Here is a 17,993-nt window from a genome sequence, read left to right as displayed (position 1 = left end):
GCCTGTCACAAGCGCTCTTGCTGCCCACAGCACCCATCCTTACCAGAGAGCCCTGTTGAGTTCGTAACATATATTGTCACCAGAGGATCCAAGTCAGACCTCAGCTGTTGTCTTCCCTAGCAGCTCAATTATCATCTTAAGCAACTGAATTTTACCTGTACTGAGTTCCCTAACAGTAGGCTAGGTCACCCATAACCAGTTCAGAGTGGCTTGTTGTCCTGGTTTCGGCTGGGATAGAGTTAATTTTCTTCCTAGCAGCAGGGACAGTGCTGTGTTTTGGATTTAGTAGGAGAAGAATGCCGATAACACGCTGATGTTTTTAGTTGTTGCTGAGTACTGCTTATGCTAGTCAAGGACTTTGCAGCTTCCCATGCTCTGCCAGGTACACAAGAAACTGGGAGGGGGCACAGCCAAAATAGTTCATCCAAACTGACCAAAGGGCTATTCCATACCATATGACATCATGCTCAGTATAGAAACTGGGGGGGGTTGGCTGGGGAGCAGCAATCGCTGCTCGGGAACTGTCTGGGTATCGGTCGTCGGGTGGTGAGCAATTGCATTGTGCATCACTTGCTTTGTATGTTATTATTGTTATTATCATTATTATATTGTTATTATTATCATTACTATTTTACTTTATTTCAATTATTAAACTGTTCTTACATCAACCCAGGAGTGTTTCTCACTCTTACTCCTCCGATTCTCTCCCCCATCCCATCGGGGTAGGGGGAGCGAGCGAGCGGCTGCGTGGTGCTTAGTTGCTGGCTGGGGCTAAACCACGACACTTGTCTTTCATGAAGCCACATTATTACATGGATGGCTGAACCAGTTGGGTCACATGAAGTGCCACGAACTTCTGTTCATTCCTCAAAACAGACCCGTGAACCTGACACAAGCAGTTGCTTCTTCCTTAAAACAAATCCGACCTGAGCTTTTCACCTCCTCTCCCTATTGCCTAAACAGAGCGGTCCTGAGATTGCTCAGCTGCTCAACACCCAGCATAAGATAAATGAACCCTTTCCCTCAAACTTTAAAACAACCTTCACTGATCCTCAGAGCTGGCCTTCCCCCTTGCTTGTGCTCTTTCACTCCCCCAGCTGGCTGGCAGAGCTTGGAGCTAGCCTTTCCTTCCCTGAGACATACCACCCTTGGAAAAATATGGAGAAAAGTCCTCAGTCGTGCCTCCTTTCAGGGCAGGAACAACTCAAGAGACTAATGATGTGACTGCCCATTGCCCAAAAGTACCTGTGTATTTTCTAGCAAGCTTTAACTGAACGTAGTAAAACAAAACTTTAAAAAGATCCTGCTTTAAGAGTCTGCACACTTCCTGGCTTTCAAGGGACACAAAGGCATTGCAGAAGACATCTGTGAAGCATTTCTGGCCTCGTTCCATACAGAACTACTCTTAATGCCTTTAAGTTTGCATTAGCTTTGAAATAACATCTGCCTTTCAGAGGTCTTCTGTAACCGAGCTGCACGGCTGCCTGATGCCAGCTGGTTTGCTGCTGCCTGCTCCAGCAGTTACCAGCCTTCCCACACCCCCTTGCCAGCCCCTGGCAACACCCAGGATACAATCTCACCCTGGCAGTTGTGGAGAGCAGCTATTATTTTGCAAACGGAGCTGTGGGATTCAACCCTCTGCTTATTCGGCCAACTCTCCCATTCACAGCTTTGTTGAGTTTATTGATTTCATTGTATATCACAGACTAAAGCTGACATTTCCTTATCAAAATGGACTAAACACCTGCTTTATTTCAGCCCACATACAACTCCCAAGAAATAACACAGTGACCCAGAAGAATCAGAAGTACCTTAGTCATCAACTACCCTGTTTTTGCTATACCTCACACTTCAGAATCACTTAGGACCACACCTTCATCATCCAAGGTTTGTTTTGGTTTGGTTTTGGTTTGGTTCGTTTTTTTAAAATAAATTATGTATGTTGAAATCTTTGGCACACCACACAGTAAAAAAAAAAAGTACCACAAAGTAAAAAAAAAAATCATGACATGAAAAAATTAAGCAACGTGACTCATGACAGACAACAGACATAGCCCTGTCACACTGGTTTTGCACTGGAGTAAATGCACTGACAGCTGTAGAGACTCTCATCATCCATATTTATGTCAGCAATATCCAGACAGAATAGAGCACATGCCGTTTTTGAGCTGACATTTTCAGCCAGCTCCTCCCAGCTGCGTTGAACTGGATCCCAATTTAAGTGTTGTCAGACACAGTGCACGGGAAGCTCACTCTTCTGAAGGTGTGCTAATACTGAAGCAAGATTACAGGCTTCTAAATGACTTAGAGGTGCGCTTGTTATGGGCTCATGCCTATCTCTCAAAATGCTTGGGAAGCCCTCTCCCCCTGCATGACAGTTTACAGGATCAAAACGTCCCTTTGCAAACACTAACACACCTAAGTAAATTTACTTTCAGGACTAGCTCTAAAAAAGCCAGTGATGCACTCAACTTCCCAGCAGTGCTGTCATTTGCAGGATCAGAAGCTTCAAGAGCCGTTTAATTTTATAACGTAGGGGGAAGAAAATCAGGAACAGTGATTTCCCTGGAGCTGCTTACCTTAGCACCGGGTGTGGAATTTAACACTGAAACAGAGGAAAAAACAGTACAAGATGCAAGGTCAAAAGCTGACCCTCACTGCTTGTCTAGCACTTGCTGAAATCACCAGGCTCCCAAGCATGCAAGGGCTGAACGTTCATGCCGAGAAGCAATCATGTATGAGGAGAAGACAACTTGTATCTTTCCACCTTTTGTCCAGATGACCGACCAGGTCCCAAAGGAGGGTCTCCAAAGCACAGTCAACATCAGTAAGAGAGACATAAGGTGCAAACCTTACTCTTACTCTGTGTACCACTGGCATTAACTCACAGTGCTGAGGGTTAACAGTCTCATCACCAGCACATACAGCATCCAGTGCAGAGGAATATACAGCAACACCTAATTTTTCAGAAACATATAAGTTTGTAAGACCTCTGCTGACCACAGCGTAACAGCTATGAACCAGTGTCAGCCCAGTCCATCCAGTTTACTCCAACTGGAGCATTTCTGAGTTTGGCAAGACAAGTGGTGGGGAAGAACTTTGCTACCTATCATCTCCATAAAGCAGCATTTTCAGAAAGACCTGCTTTATCTGACCCCATCGGAGAGCTTTTTATTTTTGTAGGATCTGAATATCACAGGAGAATCAACAAATAATAAAACAGCGCATGCCAGATCCTCAACTGGTGGGCATTAGCTGTCAGGGGAGGTGTTCTGATTTGCATCAGGAATGTCTAGCACAGTATGGTAAGGCAATTCAGACTATGCTCCTCCACAAGCAAATGGGCATCATTTACAAAAATTAATACAGGTTGAATGAAAAATAAACAGAACTGAATGCCATCAGGGTTTTCCATACCTCTTCACTTGCAAACAAGGAACCAAAATGTATTCCAAGGTCCAAGACATTCTAGCCAGCATCTGCTAATCTGAAACCCTCCAGCAAATGGCAATGCTGTTTTGTTCACAGAAAAGAGGACATGTGAATATGCTTTGCTTTGCCTTGCTATCAGCTTTCTGCTGCTGCATCCAGCAACGGCAGGAAAAAAGGAATACAAATCCACAGCACTACTTCGCTAGCAAGCTCTTGGCAAAAGTCATCAGAGCTGCTTGGGCTACTAATCAACTTGCCATCTGGCCAAGCAGCAGGAGCTATGAAACTATGCAGAGATAAGGTGGCAGTAGCCATTTTGAAATGCATACCTGAATTTTCCAAGTTTGGATTCTCTTGCTTGGATAATCAGTTACTTTTCTCACTTTCTTCCCACTCCTGTTAGTAAATTAGGCCCTTGCACTTTGGTAGAACCCCTCTGGATATCCTTATAAATCCTCCAAGGCATGAGGCCAGTCAGCGCTATGTCCATACTCAATATGGAGTACCTGGGAAGTCTCCCTTCGCATGAACATCATGGGAAATCTGGAAATGATAGATTTAATAAGCATCAAAGGTGCACACAGATGTTAGAGGACACTAATCCTGGCCACATTCCAGGAATACTCTCCAGCCCTGAAGCCCTGGCACAGGAAACTTAACCCCCACACTGGTGGTCCCTGAGGTGGAGGGGAGTGACAATACAGTCTAGAGGAAATGCCAAAAATTATGCATGGCTCCTAAATCACTTAATCTACTTGAAATCCCACCTTATGACCCAACATCACTTATTTAAAAGTCAGACCATCTAGGATCTAAATGAATTACCTCTTCTGTGCCTACAAGCAGTTTGTGCCAAGGGCAGGGAAGCAGCACATGGCAGATGCAGCAGCAATGTGGCAGCAACAGCAGCCCCCCACTGCATATGCAGAGAGGCAATTTGGTGGGTGCTTTCTCACCCTCAACTGCATGGTATACACATGCCCTACAAACGGCTTGCAGACCCACTTTCTTTTTTTGCTGTGAAGTTTATCTATTTCACCTTCAGAGCTTGCAGCTAATGAGTAGCGCCACTCCATCATTTTTATAGAGGCACTCTCCTGTGGGCCATTAAAATCAGCCAGTGGCAGTCTCTCAACGGCTTCCAGTCGGGTCTGAAACCACCACAGATGTTTGAAAACATGAGACTTGACTCCAGACTCATTCACACTGGATTTACTTTATTTAAATTAAATTTACTGACTTTGATGAAGTGTTGCTCCAGATTCACATGGAGCACCAAGTGAGGCTGGCTCTGTGTGGCTTTTCACACAGTGATTCACACTAAGTCCACTTAACTATGGAAACATCTATTTTAAATGACTAATTTCCATGACAGATTAAAAGCTGTTCATCTTAACACATCCAGGCTGAAAAATCATCATAACAGCAGAAGCCTCTTTCTAAGAACCACACTTTCTTTAGCGCTGAAATAGCAGGAGACTAGGAAAAAGCCTCACCAGTGATAGACTGTCTCCGTTATGAAGTATTTGACATGAGAGTGAGTGAAATTAAGGACTTTTCCTGGAAAGCTTTGGACTCTTTATGACAGACCATAAGCAATGGCCCTCATCTTCTGCAGCTGCAGAGTGTGCCCTCAGAATTAAGGTGCTGCTGAGGAAGGAATTCAGCCGGTTGGACTGCAAAGGTCAGGTGCTCAGCTGGCATAAATCAGCACAGCTCTGCTGACTTTCATGGAGGTGCACACCCCAGGTGAAAATCCTGCTGGAAGAGATGTTTTTATGTTTTTATGCATTGCAGAGAAAGGTGCCCAGGAAGCAGACCGTCAGCTGGCTAAAAGCAATTTTGCTCCACTGAAGTCACTGCCAGGTGCCCCAGAAGTTGATGGCAAAACTGAGAGTGACTGGCATGGGCGTGCTCTGACCCCAGCATGCTCTGCTTTTGGAAATGAGTTTTGTTTGTGACCACCTATTGCCGAGAGGCAGTTTGTAATTTACTTCCTCCACCAAGCTTCTGGGGATGGTAGAAGAACAGTAACAGAGTAGTAAATAAACACATATGCAAGCTTATCTGATTGGTATGTTTGAGAAGAGAGCAAATGTACTGAAATGAGAAGACGAAAACTGCGTTTACCCAAGTTTGTCCCCAGTGACTTTGCTGAAGGGAGCAGCCCTCAGTTTCTGCAGGCTCCCTTCAGCTTGCTTGTCCCAGTACCTGGCCCCCACGTGGTGCCACTGACAGCCACAGGACTTCATCCCAGTCCCTAGGTCACCCTCTCCTCACCTGCATCTGGTAACGAGGAGGCAGAACCAGAGGATATGCATTTGAGCTCTCATATTTACAGCCCACAAGGTAAATTCAAACCGATGGCATCGTTTCCAGAAGATACGATCTTTCTTGTTAAAGGATCTTGCTTTAAAATATCACTATAAAGTAGCAGTGTTTGGCTGGGAATTTTGTGCAGCCAGCGAGCAGAACCTGATATTTTAATAGTGGGTGGGTCGGGACTTTCCAAAAATCAGCCCTTTGAACACCTCAAACTGAGCACCCAGAATTTAAAGCACTTAATGTAACAGCCACTTTAAAATGCTGGCCCTTGATTATGAAGTAGTACAGCTATATGAGAAGAGGCAGAAGCTCCTGTGGGAATGATTTGATCTTCAGATTAAAAAGGCAAGAGCCCAGCAATATTTACTTATTTGGCTTTTAAGCAAAGTTTAAAAAAAAAAAAAAAAAAAAAAAGAGGCCGTGGCTAGCAGCAGCAAGGAACAAACTTCTCATTAGTGGGCAGTGCCAGATTCTTTATCTAAAAATAGTCTGTTCAGCAGCTTTTGAAAAAACACCATCATGTTTAATTGAGATGCCACAGTATAAGCAAAAGAACAAACAGGAATATTACATCTCTCTTCTGCAATAGCTGTATTTCACTTGCTAATTGCTGAATCCGATCTAGGTCTAAAACCACTTTGCAATATTAGAACTAATGGGCTAAGTTAAGCACAGAATGTGAGGACAATGAAGGCGTTTCTGCCCTCCCCCTCTTTTCTGGGAATGTCTCAGTAAAAAACGGAATCAGCGTCAGCTAATATTAATTTACACAATTAAAGAGGGAATCAGGTAACAGGCACAGAAGATGACCAAAACATGAACCTTAACAAGAGTGTATGGCAAAGCTTTAGTAAATCTAAGTCTTTACCAATGAAACCCAAATAAACTAACGTCCCATTTTCCTTCCCAGTGCTACTCCAGTCAAGATAACACAGATCTATCCCAACTCTTAGAGGTGAAAATTGCTGCAGGAGCTGGTTATTTCTGCGTTAGAGTTATTTGTAGATGATGACTTCATTTGTGGGCACTGAGTTAGCACAGGGGTTGATGTTGTAAAGTAAATAAAAATGCTCTTTAACTGCATCTTTCTGAAGGCATCAATACTTTGCAACATCAATATGTCTCTCATTCAAGAAAAACTGCAGGTCATGTTTCAGCTGAGCACTCCTTCGCTGACATTTCCCAGCTGAAGGCTCTAATGGACAGAAAGTGGAGGGAATTTTCATATATTTGTTATTGGAGTGAGCTTTTGTATAGAGGACTTCAAGATGTCACATAAATATTGCAGGCTCTTATTGATTTGTAGAATAGGAACTATACAGGCAAAGAGCAAGGAAAGTCCCTTTACACAAATAAAGCCTGGTATTGTTTCTCAGCTGGATTAAAGTGGAGTCACCTAAAAGAGGAGAAGCGATTTCATTCTTTATGATGTTACTGCTAAAAACCAGCTTAATAATTAAGGAAATTATCTGTTTTGCTGTGCATCCACACCAGCTTGAATCTCTAGCAAACATACCTGTCAACGTGCACTCAGTATTACGCTGTGCACCCCAGGTAGTGGTGTGTCTGCCAGGCATGGCTTTGTGGCTCTGAAGAATGGCACTGGCTAACGCACCCTGTTAGAGTTAGGAGACTCTCCATGCTCATTTCTGGTACAACGACCATTGCCTAAGCTTTATTTTCCCGCTAGCCCAGTGACTTCCTAAGTAATAGTCTTCCATGGACACTTACTATTTTCTGTCAGGTTGGGCTAGCAAACAAGGGACATAATTAGTTGATAGGCTAGCAGCTTTACTAGAGGAATTTCCTAAAATAATCACTCTCCTTTATCCCTGGCCCATGAGGTTTCCCATAAGAAAGAGCAGTATGGCCTGTTACAAGCATACTTCAGCTGTGGCAGCATTTCCCAGCTCTGCTAATTGAATTAATCTCCTGTTACGAACATCTAAAACAGCTTCACCAGAGCATTTCCATTCTCAGTAAAATCTGCAGCATCTTCAGATGTCTGGAGCTTATGTGATTTCATAGGCTTCCCTCGGGTGACTTGGATTTTCATGCTTTATCATGAATAGGGAAAAGTCTATTTTCTTTTGTCACAGCCATCGCTGTTGTTAGAAGTTACAAGTAGGGGGTGAGAGGAGATGGGGGAAGGGTATATATGAGAATATTAAATACTTGAGAAACATCCCCAATACATTTGTGCTATTACTGAGCTTCAGGAATGTCATCTGTGTAAGTGCTTTTATAACACTCCTAAAGAACCCTGATTTATCATTTTCTGCAGCAATACACCTGCACTAAAACTATCCTGCTTTATACCGTACCAGGTGAAGCACTGCCTACAGGAGAGCAGATAGGAATGTACCAAAGGCAAGGACATGTGACATCCCACAACAAGAAAGCATTTCATAAAGACATGTAGAAGTGCTTTGTTGAGTGGAAAAGAATGACCGAAATGGGGTTGAAAATGCCAGGCTGATTTCTGGCACAGCACTGAGCTGGCATGTCTCCCAATTCTGTTCAGTCTGGTTCTTTATTAGGCTGTGGATATATTGTAATTAGTGATTATACAAGATACTATCTGGTTAAATCCCTCCGCTACCGTTTTGTGTGTTTGCTACATCTTGATGTTTCTTCTGCCCAAATGCACATCCTTTCCGGGGGCACCAGAATAGGGCTGACAACCAGCTGATGGCTCAGAGACCTGGGATCAAGGCTCTGCACCATCCCTGGTCGTCTGCATGTGCTCAGACTCCCCTCGCTCAGTTGCCTCCGCTGCACAAGAGGAGTTAACAGCACTGCAGCACCAGCCTCGACTTTGGTGGGGAAGACCAATGGAAGTACAGTTAAACATTGAGTTTCCTTGCCAAACTGGATGCAAAGGGAAAAAGAAAACAAGTATTTTCTCCCTGATCCTGCAAAGATTTTACCATGGAGAAAGATTTTACCATGGAAATACTAATGGAAATTTGAAGAGTTCTAGAAAGTATCACTACCCGTAGCAAGGGATAGTTGGAGACTAAAAAAAATTATGCTCTAGAAGTCACACAATTTTTCAAAAAATCTCCAGGATCGAGATGTGCTAAACCAAATTATTTAGAATAATATAGAGCCTTGCGTATCAGCGACTCTGCCATTTACTGATACACACTATAACATTCCCCACCAGAGAATATACACTGTAAGATTCACCAGTCAGTTAAAGTCTGAGAGGACAAAGCTTCAAACCATGTTGCTGACCCCTGTTAGCTGGTATCTAAAGTACAGCTATTAGCACTCACAGCTTGGGACAGGGGTTTTGCTGTGGTTTTCCTTGCAAGGAACAGATGCCAATGCCTGAGCTTGAACACTTGCAAAAAGAAATTACAGGGCAGGTGCGGGGGGAATCAGAATAAAACTACCAAACTAATGCCCACCTAACAGGGCAAGTTGTAGATCAAATACATCTTTAGGACACTGGAAGAATTTCAAGGCCAAAGTATACGGTTTTGCAATTCAGTTGGCATGTGTTTCAGCAACCGTTAAAGCAGAGATATGGGCATGCACTTTCTGAAATTCAACCATTTTGGTGGATACCATTGTTTATTAAAAACACACCCCATTGCAAATTCTACTTGTTACCACTTTTTGGGTGTGCTGATGAGAAGAAGATAAGACAGTAACAGACAATGGGCAAGGCATCTTGGATAATTATCAATGCAGAGGACTTGCCCCCTGGTATCTTTTCACTGTTTTAATGCAATTGACATCTAATGAACTTACGCGTGACCTTCACGGGTACCACTCCAAAAACGCCTTTCAGTCTCTTTTACCTCATATACTACATTGAAACACAAACATGCCAAAATAATTATAATTACAATATTGCAGTAAAGTGTTTTCAAAAATAGCCAGATTTACTATTCTGTTCTGAGGACACGTGCAGAGAAATGAGCTAACTATATACCCGCCCATCTGAATGCTGACTACGGAGTTTATTCATCCCGGTTGCAAAAATCATAAATAGAACAGGAAGGTGAATCAGAGGGTACAGTTTTACGGCTATAATTTGGCTTCCCTCTTCAGATCAGATGGCTGAGCTGAAAGAATTAAAGCCCATCAGACATCACACTGCACGTGTGTGCTCAAAATGCTCAGCAAGGATAATACACAATATATGGTGAACCAAATATTTAAAGGAAGATTTTGTAGGCTGCTGTTTCTTATGCATATAACCACACTAAGGAGCGGGTTTGAAGAACAAAACTTAGTTTAAAGAATTCCTGATTTAAGTGCTTAACTATATAGCTTTAAAATTTTATCTCCCTAGAGTTGCTTTTAACTAGCTGGGGTATTTGACTTAACAGCTCCAGGTTCGCTTTCACCTGAATTTCCAAAAATTTGTTGAGAGTATGAGAAAGAATCACTAGTTTTGGTCTGTTTGTGATTCACTCAAGAAACAGCACACAGCAAAATCAGATTCACCGGTAGGCTGCGATTGCCAGTTACTTGACAGTTGGGTTTATTACCAGACATGGCAATTTACAGACACAATCTGACATTTTGAAATGCCTGTTCTCATACTGCTGTAAATTTCTCACTGCAACTTACATTACATTTAGGAAACAATTCAGAAAGGTCTAAAATCAGCCTGACTCCAGCTGCTTCAATGTCCCTTAAATCAAGACTATTTCACGTTAAGCAAAGAGCCAATGAATCTGAAGAGTTGGTATTTTGAGAAGGAGCTGTTTTTCTTAAGCCCCACAGAAAGGCACGAGAGAAGCAGGTTGCAGGCCTTCCCTCCAGCTCTCAGTTCCTTCAACTCTCTGCCTGGAAACAGAATGCAAATCTTGGTCACCCTGAAAGTACCAGGGGTGAAATCTCAGTATCAGTACTAACAGCCCCACTAACTGCAGTGGAACAGAATTTTGCACCAAGCAACCTCAGCAGAGTACAAATCTAATGAAGGGGCAGTGAAGTCCTCCCTCCATCAACACTCAGATCTTGGGATAAAGCATCAGTAACAAACAGCTGCCACTCTCCCAGCTCTTGTGAAAGCACAAGGAGCCTCTTTACTTGGCATAATCCTGCGTCACAGAAAGACTAGTCTCTGGTCTAGAAGCGCTGCTGCATTGACATAGTGCTTCTGGACCCAGCTTAAGGATTTCTGCAATCTGTTAAGTGACACTAACCACCAGTGCCGATGCCTAAGGCTGCAGTCTTGGTCTTCGTGAAGTCAATGACAAACTCTTGCAGAGCTGAGTGGGGAAATAAGAAGTCTTCCTGGTGCAGACTGCCAAGCCGTTGGTAGCGCACAGAAAGAAGGGGCTAATAGCCAGATATGTCTTGGTGGAAGAATCTAAGTATACCACTCCTGGAGGTGAAAAAAGAATGGGGATTCATGACTGAGCCTTCACCTTGTATTGCATTACTCAGTCATTTCATTATATGAAATATTTGTATTATATTCAGAGTTTACTATCATGCTAATACTATTGCATTCAGCTCCATTGTCTGGCAATTGCCTGCAAAGGACTCCCAGGAAGTGGTGAGAGAAGTGGTAAGCTAAGACTTCTTCATTTCATAGTTTTGGATCACTACAGACTCTGTATTGTCCTCCACTTGTGCTCTGAAACCACATCCTCAGCTGGGGCAATGGTAAGACTCAGCTCTTCATTTGCACAGTGCTCAACGAAACGAGGGCCTGATGCTTGGGAAGGTTTGTAGAGCACGAAGTGCCACAGTTACTATCCAGTGGGTGTATTTCATTAGGAGCTTTATGAAAGTCAGCATCACTTACCTCATTGGGCATGAGGAAATAAAGCACTAAACATAAAAGGAACATCTACTGCACTCAGCACCTGCTTGGCTCACTGCAAGGTACCTCCTGGCTGTCTCTGGGAACGGGGGAGGCAGACGAGCTCCCCAGGCTCGAGGAGAGGCTCAGGGACTCCTCTGAGCTTTGGGTGGTCTTAGACCTGCAGATCTGACTCTACTACAGGGTCCCGTCAAGCTTGAGGTGATCATTATATATCTCCGTGTCTCTGTCTCCCCTCTATAAAACCATGAGAGCATTTCCCTCCTCCCATGCATTTTCTGCCTCACCTACTTTATGACTCCCATTCCTCAGGAAAAGGGCACCCCTTTCTGCAGCATCTGTAGCACCACTGAATCCAAATTGTGACTGGTCCCCTAGGTGATACTTTAAAACAAATACCGACAGAAATCTTTCATAAACAATTGACTGACCCCACCCAGGTAGCGGGAATGTGCTGCAGCCACCCCCCAGAGCTCCCCAGACTTCCCCAGCAAACTCATGGAAGATGAAGCACTCAGAGCAGAATGCAACAATTGTTGTTTCAAGGTAAAAGCTAAGATGCCAAAATTTGCCTTCCTGCCAAATGAGGAAGAGATACACTTGTACGTTTTTCTAAAGAACATGTATGAAGATCTGCAATGCAAAAATCCCATATGCGAAGTCCCAGGACTGCAAATTATAAAGCACTTTTTTCTTCTCTTTTTCCCTTCATCCTAAAAAAAAAAGGGATTTGAACATGAGTTCTTTGCAACTGAGGTCAGTGCGTAAAACCTTGCTTTCTGCCGCAGACCCAAGAGTCCCCTGCAAGAGAATCGTAGAAATAAATATGCCTCTGCAAACCCCTCCAGCTTTGATAAAATAACATTTTGACTGAATTGTTATTTTACCCACAGTGTTCTCGCTACCTCCGTTCCAGCTACAATTAAGTTAAAAAACATTATATCTCCAATCCTTTCTCCTGTTCTGTAACCATCATAAAGAAATTAAAAAAAAAAGACACAGACATTTTTGTTCAATCCTTTTGTAAACCACTATTAAATTTGCATTCTTACTTTATAGTACAGTTAGAAGCAATTTTATTAAAGTATTTATGATTATGAAGGGCATAAGATGAAAATTATCCATCTCTCCTTTTTCTACTGATTCATAATATGAGAACAGGAGTTCAAGCAATGAAATTACCAGCATGCCAGTGTCAAACAAATGAAAGATTCCACTTTACACAGCACGTGGGCACCTGATGGAATTTCCTATTGCAAGATGTCTAAATATCAGACGGGGCTGAATTGGAATGCAGTTGGACAGCACGGTTATGAATGGTACGAATGCTGCACAAGCATGGAGATACCATTACTGCAGTGAGATACTCATGGTGTTTTTTCCTGTCTGTGAAGGTAGAAGATGGACCTGCACCCACATCCATTCCTGCAGCAGAAGGTCCATCGTGCCATAATTAGAAAACTGCCCAAGCCTAAGGTGACATTATTTCATGTATGCACAATTTTCCTATTTATCATTTCTAAGATGCAAAATTGGACTTGGTTGGCCCGATTCCAGAGTTCCTATCTTCAAATGCTAATTACACTAGATATTACTGATAGCACTATTGCTACTCTGTACAGCAAACTGCATACCACTAGGTAATGAGTAATGAATGTGCAATCAAATCTGGGAGAGAGGGTGTTTTGCAAGCCTTTAAACCTCAATATATTCCACAAACATAGAAGCAAATTCACAATCAGAAATGCAAGACGTAATCTAAGGCACTGTTTTCTCGACTTTTACGTGAAAGTAGATGCTCTCATTCCCTAGATACACTTTGGGGCCTCAGCTAAGGAAGATGAGGCCAGGCTGATATCTGAACAACAGATGCTGAAGAAGCGGTTGCCTGCGCACTGTGTTACAGTGCAGGTCACAGGCTGAAGCTGGACACAGCAGAAAGTGGCATGCTGCTTCAATGGTTAATGCACCTGACTTAGCCAGTATGGAATCAGTGTTTCTAAACTGTTTTTTAAGTTCTTGGAGTACTTTGCTTTCCCTGAAATGTAGAAATGAGAAACGATCTAGTTGATTTCCTCTTGTACATTTGATTCCAAAGGATGTAATTTACTTCCTTCTAAAATGGCTATGAAGAGTGTTGAAGAGGCTCAAAACTTAAGGACAGAAGCCACAGCACCATCTGGTATGTGAAATGAGGGGCAGCAGCCCCTCCGGAAGGCAGCTGCAATGAAATGAAGAATTGTCATGGGGTCTACACAGCTCTTCACATTTCCTTCTCTACTGCTGATTGCTAAGAACCCCCCCGAAGACAACGTGAGAAGCTCTGATGAAAGTTTTCATCATGCCCTCTAAAATGAGGCATGCATTTCATTATGGGGTGGGGATCTTTATGGTATACATTGAATACAAGACTCATGGGGACAAATACATACAAGAAAACAGAGGTGGAGCTCCAAAAGCGAGAATCCCTCCAGCTTGCTTCAGTTTGATTAGTATCTGATAGAAACCGGGAGAACAAATGCAACTATATCAGGTGAAAATCATGATCACAACCACACAAAGCTTTCTTCCTTACTTTAAACTAATAATATGTGTTCAGCTTCCATATCACATTAGATTTTTTATGAATCTGCACTCTGGAGGAAGAGCGTAATGAATTCCTGCAGTATCCAAGCAAATGGGCTTACCTTTCACAGAGGGAAATAAAAAAAACCCCAGATCACAAGTCTAGTATCACGATGTTTGCGTCATAATGCTTTGCTTTTGATGCTTGCCATTTTGCTTTTGTTGCATCATTTTTCGTTAACATGTATTTATGCACACTAAAGATTACATAAAAGTCATTCGGCAGAGATAACACACAGTAGGATTTGGAAGGGTGAAATCAAATAATCCCATCAGCTTTGCATTTAGTACCCAGCTAGAAAAAGGGACAAGATCTACAACATCCTTTCTTGTTTACCTAGTGTAATTGCTTTTGAGCTTTCTTGCAAGTGGATTTGCTGAGAAACATTGCTTTCTCCCCAGTAAGGTCGGCTTTCATACATACACATTTCATACACGACGTTCTGTGACCAAAGACAAGGGAGATAGAATAAGGTAACCTTAAAGGCCAGTGCCTCTGCTATTTCTTTCCCCATACAAAACAAAACCCAAGTTTCTGATCATCTTTATAAATCACATGACCACCATTTTGCAGAATAAATGCAAAACTGTGGATTACAGGCTCACAAAGCTTATAATTACAGTAAACATTAAAATTTATTGAAGTGTTATCACTGAAAGTAATTGTCAAAATGCAAATTGCCAAAACCTAAAACCTAACAAGCAGCAGAAAGCAAATTATTGTGAATAACTTATTTTAAATCTACTTTTCTAAACAACAAAAAAAGAAATATTAACACTGAACATTTTGGAATAGAGAGAAGTGGTGTTAATGGTGTTTGCTAATGTCCAGCTTCCTGCTTGCCCTACTGCCACTGCTGGATCACTGCTGTTTGGCGATCAGTGTGAATCTAGAACATGTGAGATTTGTTTAGTTTTTTGATAGAGGCAGATGGGGGAGTAAGAATACCAACAGGTCACGTTTCCCCAGAAATCACAAATCCTGATCCAGAGCTCCTAGAAGCCTGCAGGATTCTTTTCACTGACTTTGGCAGGGTTGGACCAAATCCTTATGCATGCTGTGGCTCCTGAGGTTGGAAGTGCTTAAAGCTTACCCTGTTCACGTTTACCGATTTGCTCTGCAGGGAGATGATTTATTTATTGCCTCGAAATTCTTCTTCTGTTGTTTAATACAAGTAGTTTATCATTGTATTGAGGAGTTCACTGCAGGCAAGGGAGAAGGCAACAATGCCTTGCACTGGCTCATGAAACTTCTCTTTCTGATGCAGAGAAGGTGAGCTGGAGGAAACCTTGTGCTGATGACCTGCAATTAGGCCTCAGGAAAGTAGGGGACAGGAGAAGAAAGAAATATAAAAAAAAAAAAAAAATTAAAAAAAAAAGAAAAGAAAAAATAAAGAAAAAGAAGGATGGCTGTCGTAAGAAGAAAATGACAAAGAAAAGGAGAGAAAAAAGAAGGTAGAAGCAGATACTAAAGTAAATTCTAAGTTATGTTAAATCATCCCTTCAAGAGTACTAAGTCTGGCAGAAATTTTGAGGTGATCATGATTATAGGAACAAGGAGCTTCTGACCATTTATGCTAGGGCTGGCACAGAGACTGTCCTTCCTTTTTTATGTGACTGGCCAGTCCCTGGTGGGCTCACGTATGACGAGGTTTGGCACTGCAAAGCCTCTTTGGCAAGATTCAGCTTCTGGCAACGGATTGTACTGATGTCCGGCAGCGTATTAAGTGATCCCCTCTCCTCCAGCTGACTGCAGGGATTCCTCCATGGGTTACATCCCATGTCTGCTAGATTATGGGTTTGGCTCAGGTAAAAATGCTCTTTGTCTTCATTGTTAAAGCAGGTGAGAAGGTCCAGGGTAGTTGCAGTTGAAAACATGCAAAGTGCATTTTAGGGCTCTTCTGTCTGGAGAACAGCCAACTGAAACTGAATCACATGGGTATTTTCCAATAAAGCCACATCAGAAACCCACATATAAGCTACATCTGGCTATATTTTCCCAGAGAAATAAACTGCATTTGTTCCTCAGGCTATCGCCCCTCAGGATTGTTTCCAGGGTTTTCACATTATATGAGTAACTACATTCTTTGCAGTCTTTGCATCCTCTTCCTAATTAAAACATCTCTCACACTTATCAAAGCAGAGATATTAGCATTCTGGGCCAGCTACCTTTCATTCCTAACAATTCCCTGCGTACCCAGAGAGAAAGCCAGGGAAAGGGAAAGGGAAAGAAAAAGGAAAGGAAAAAAAAAAAAAAAGACAGAGATGCACGCTCCATCTCTTATATGCAAATAAAATCTGTTTTAGCAGGTCTTTTCTAAGCTCCCCCTATCCTTACTGGCCATCACACTATTTTACAAAGCTGTCACCATATGCGAGATATTTGGCTTCAGGGAGAAAATGATCAAGATGAAAGAATTACTTACTCCACTTCTACCAACCTCGTGAATCATTCATGTTCCTTACCTGAATCACAGCCAGCTGCAGTATCTGTCACATTCTGGATTTAAGCCATGTACGATGTAACATTTACCAATGATCATTCAAAATATTCTATTAAACCCCCTTCAAATACACACATTGTGTGTTGGCACACAGTACAGGAAAAACAATTTATTGTACAGTTCAGCATCTTGCTAAAGTGCCATAGTTTTAGCTGAAAGCTATACAGCCTTCTCTACAGGCAAGGAGTGACTTTGTTTATTATTTTTCAAAACCTGTATGTAAGGATAAGACAGCATTTTCCCCTGGACTTTAGTAACAGCAGGTTTTAGATTCTCAAATGAAAACTGCAATAGGTGGAAACCAGGAGTAAGGAAGCCTGTACCTATGATCAGGCTAGCAGAGTAAGCCTTACCAAGGATGCTTATGTACCAACGGGCAGTTGTCAGCTGTGCAAAATCTCATCTAAAGCTTGCAAAAGTTGCTGGGAATGCTCCGAGTTCACCTTGTAAACTATTTAAACTCATTTCAGCAGAATCTGGATGAAGTTTTACGTTGTCTGACAGGAAAACCAGCACTCTGGAGTACGCCATGCACACATCAGCGTTCCCCCTTTAAAAACCAGGTGTGTATCCTCAGGCCCATGAAATTCTCTCTCCAAACAAAAATCACCACCCAAAACCAAACAGATATTGCTTCGAGGCTAATTAAGATGTTTTATAACTAAGTTGCTTAGGTCAATTCTGCCCTGAGGCTTTTGAGTTGGTGCCGGACACATCGCTCCTGCCAGCACAGATCTCACCAAGGCAGAGCGAGGCCAGCACGTATTCAGCCACCCAAATTTTTATTGCAGTAATGGGATTACAGTGAGGATTGGTTCAAAGATGAAATAAAGTGTTCATTTAAAACCATTAAAAATAGTTACTTTGCTGTCAGATTATTAATCGTCTGTCATAATATTCTTAGAGGTGATTATAAAAAGTGTATTTCTGTGCAGTCACAACGCCCTTCTGTCAGACTCCGCAGTAAATGAAGAGCCAGCAATAGAAACACTGCCGCTGCGCAGAAACACTGCCACCTCTTGTTGATCACCAGGCAGACAGCTGCCAGGCATACACTCAAAACGTAGCAAACACCAGGTTCCCTGTTTTAATCATAGAATCCTCAATGACAGAGACGTTCTCCAACGTAGCTTTATCTCACGTTTTGGGTAAAGGCACACATTTTTCAGCTAACGCAAGATAATTCATGAAGCCACAGTAACCTGCTTTTGAGTCTGAGCTCTGTTGAACCCGATCTCTTGTCTTTCAGGCGCACGATTTTGGTATTTCATTGCTGTAACACCAGAGACGTCAGCAGTTACTCCTGATAC

Source organism: Pelecanus crispus, chromosome 5 (genome assembly GCF_030463565.1).
Source record: "Pelecanus crispus isolate bPelCri1 chromosome 5, bPelCri1.pri, whole genome shotgun sequence".
Taxonomy (NCBI): Eukaryota; Metazoa; Chordata; class Aves; order Pelecaniformes; family Pelecanidae; genus Pelecanus; species Pelecanus crispus.
This window is presented reverse-complemented; position numbering follows the sequence as displayed.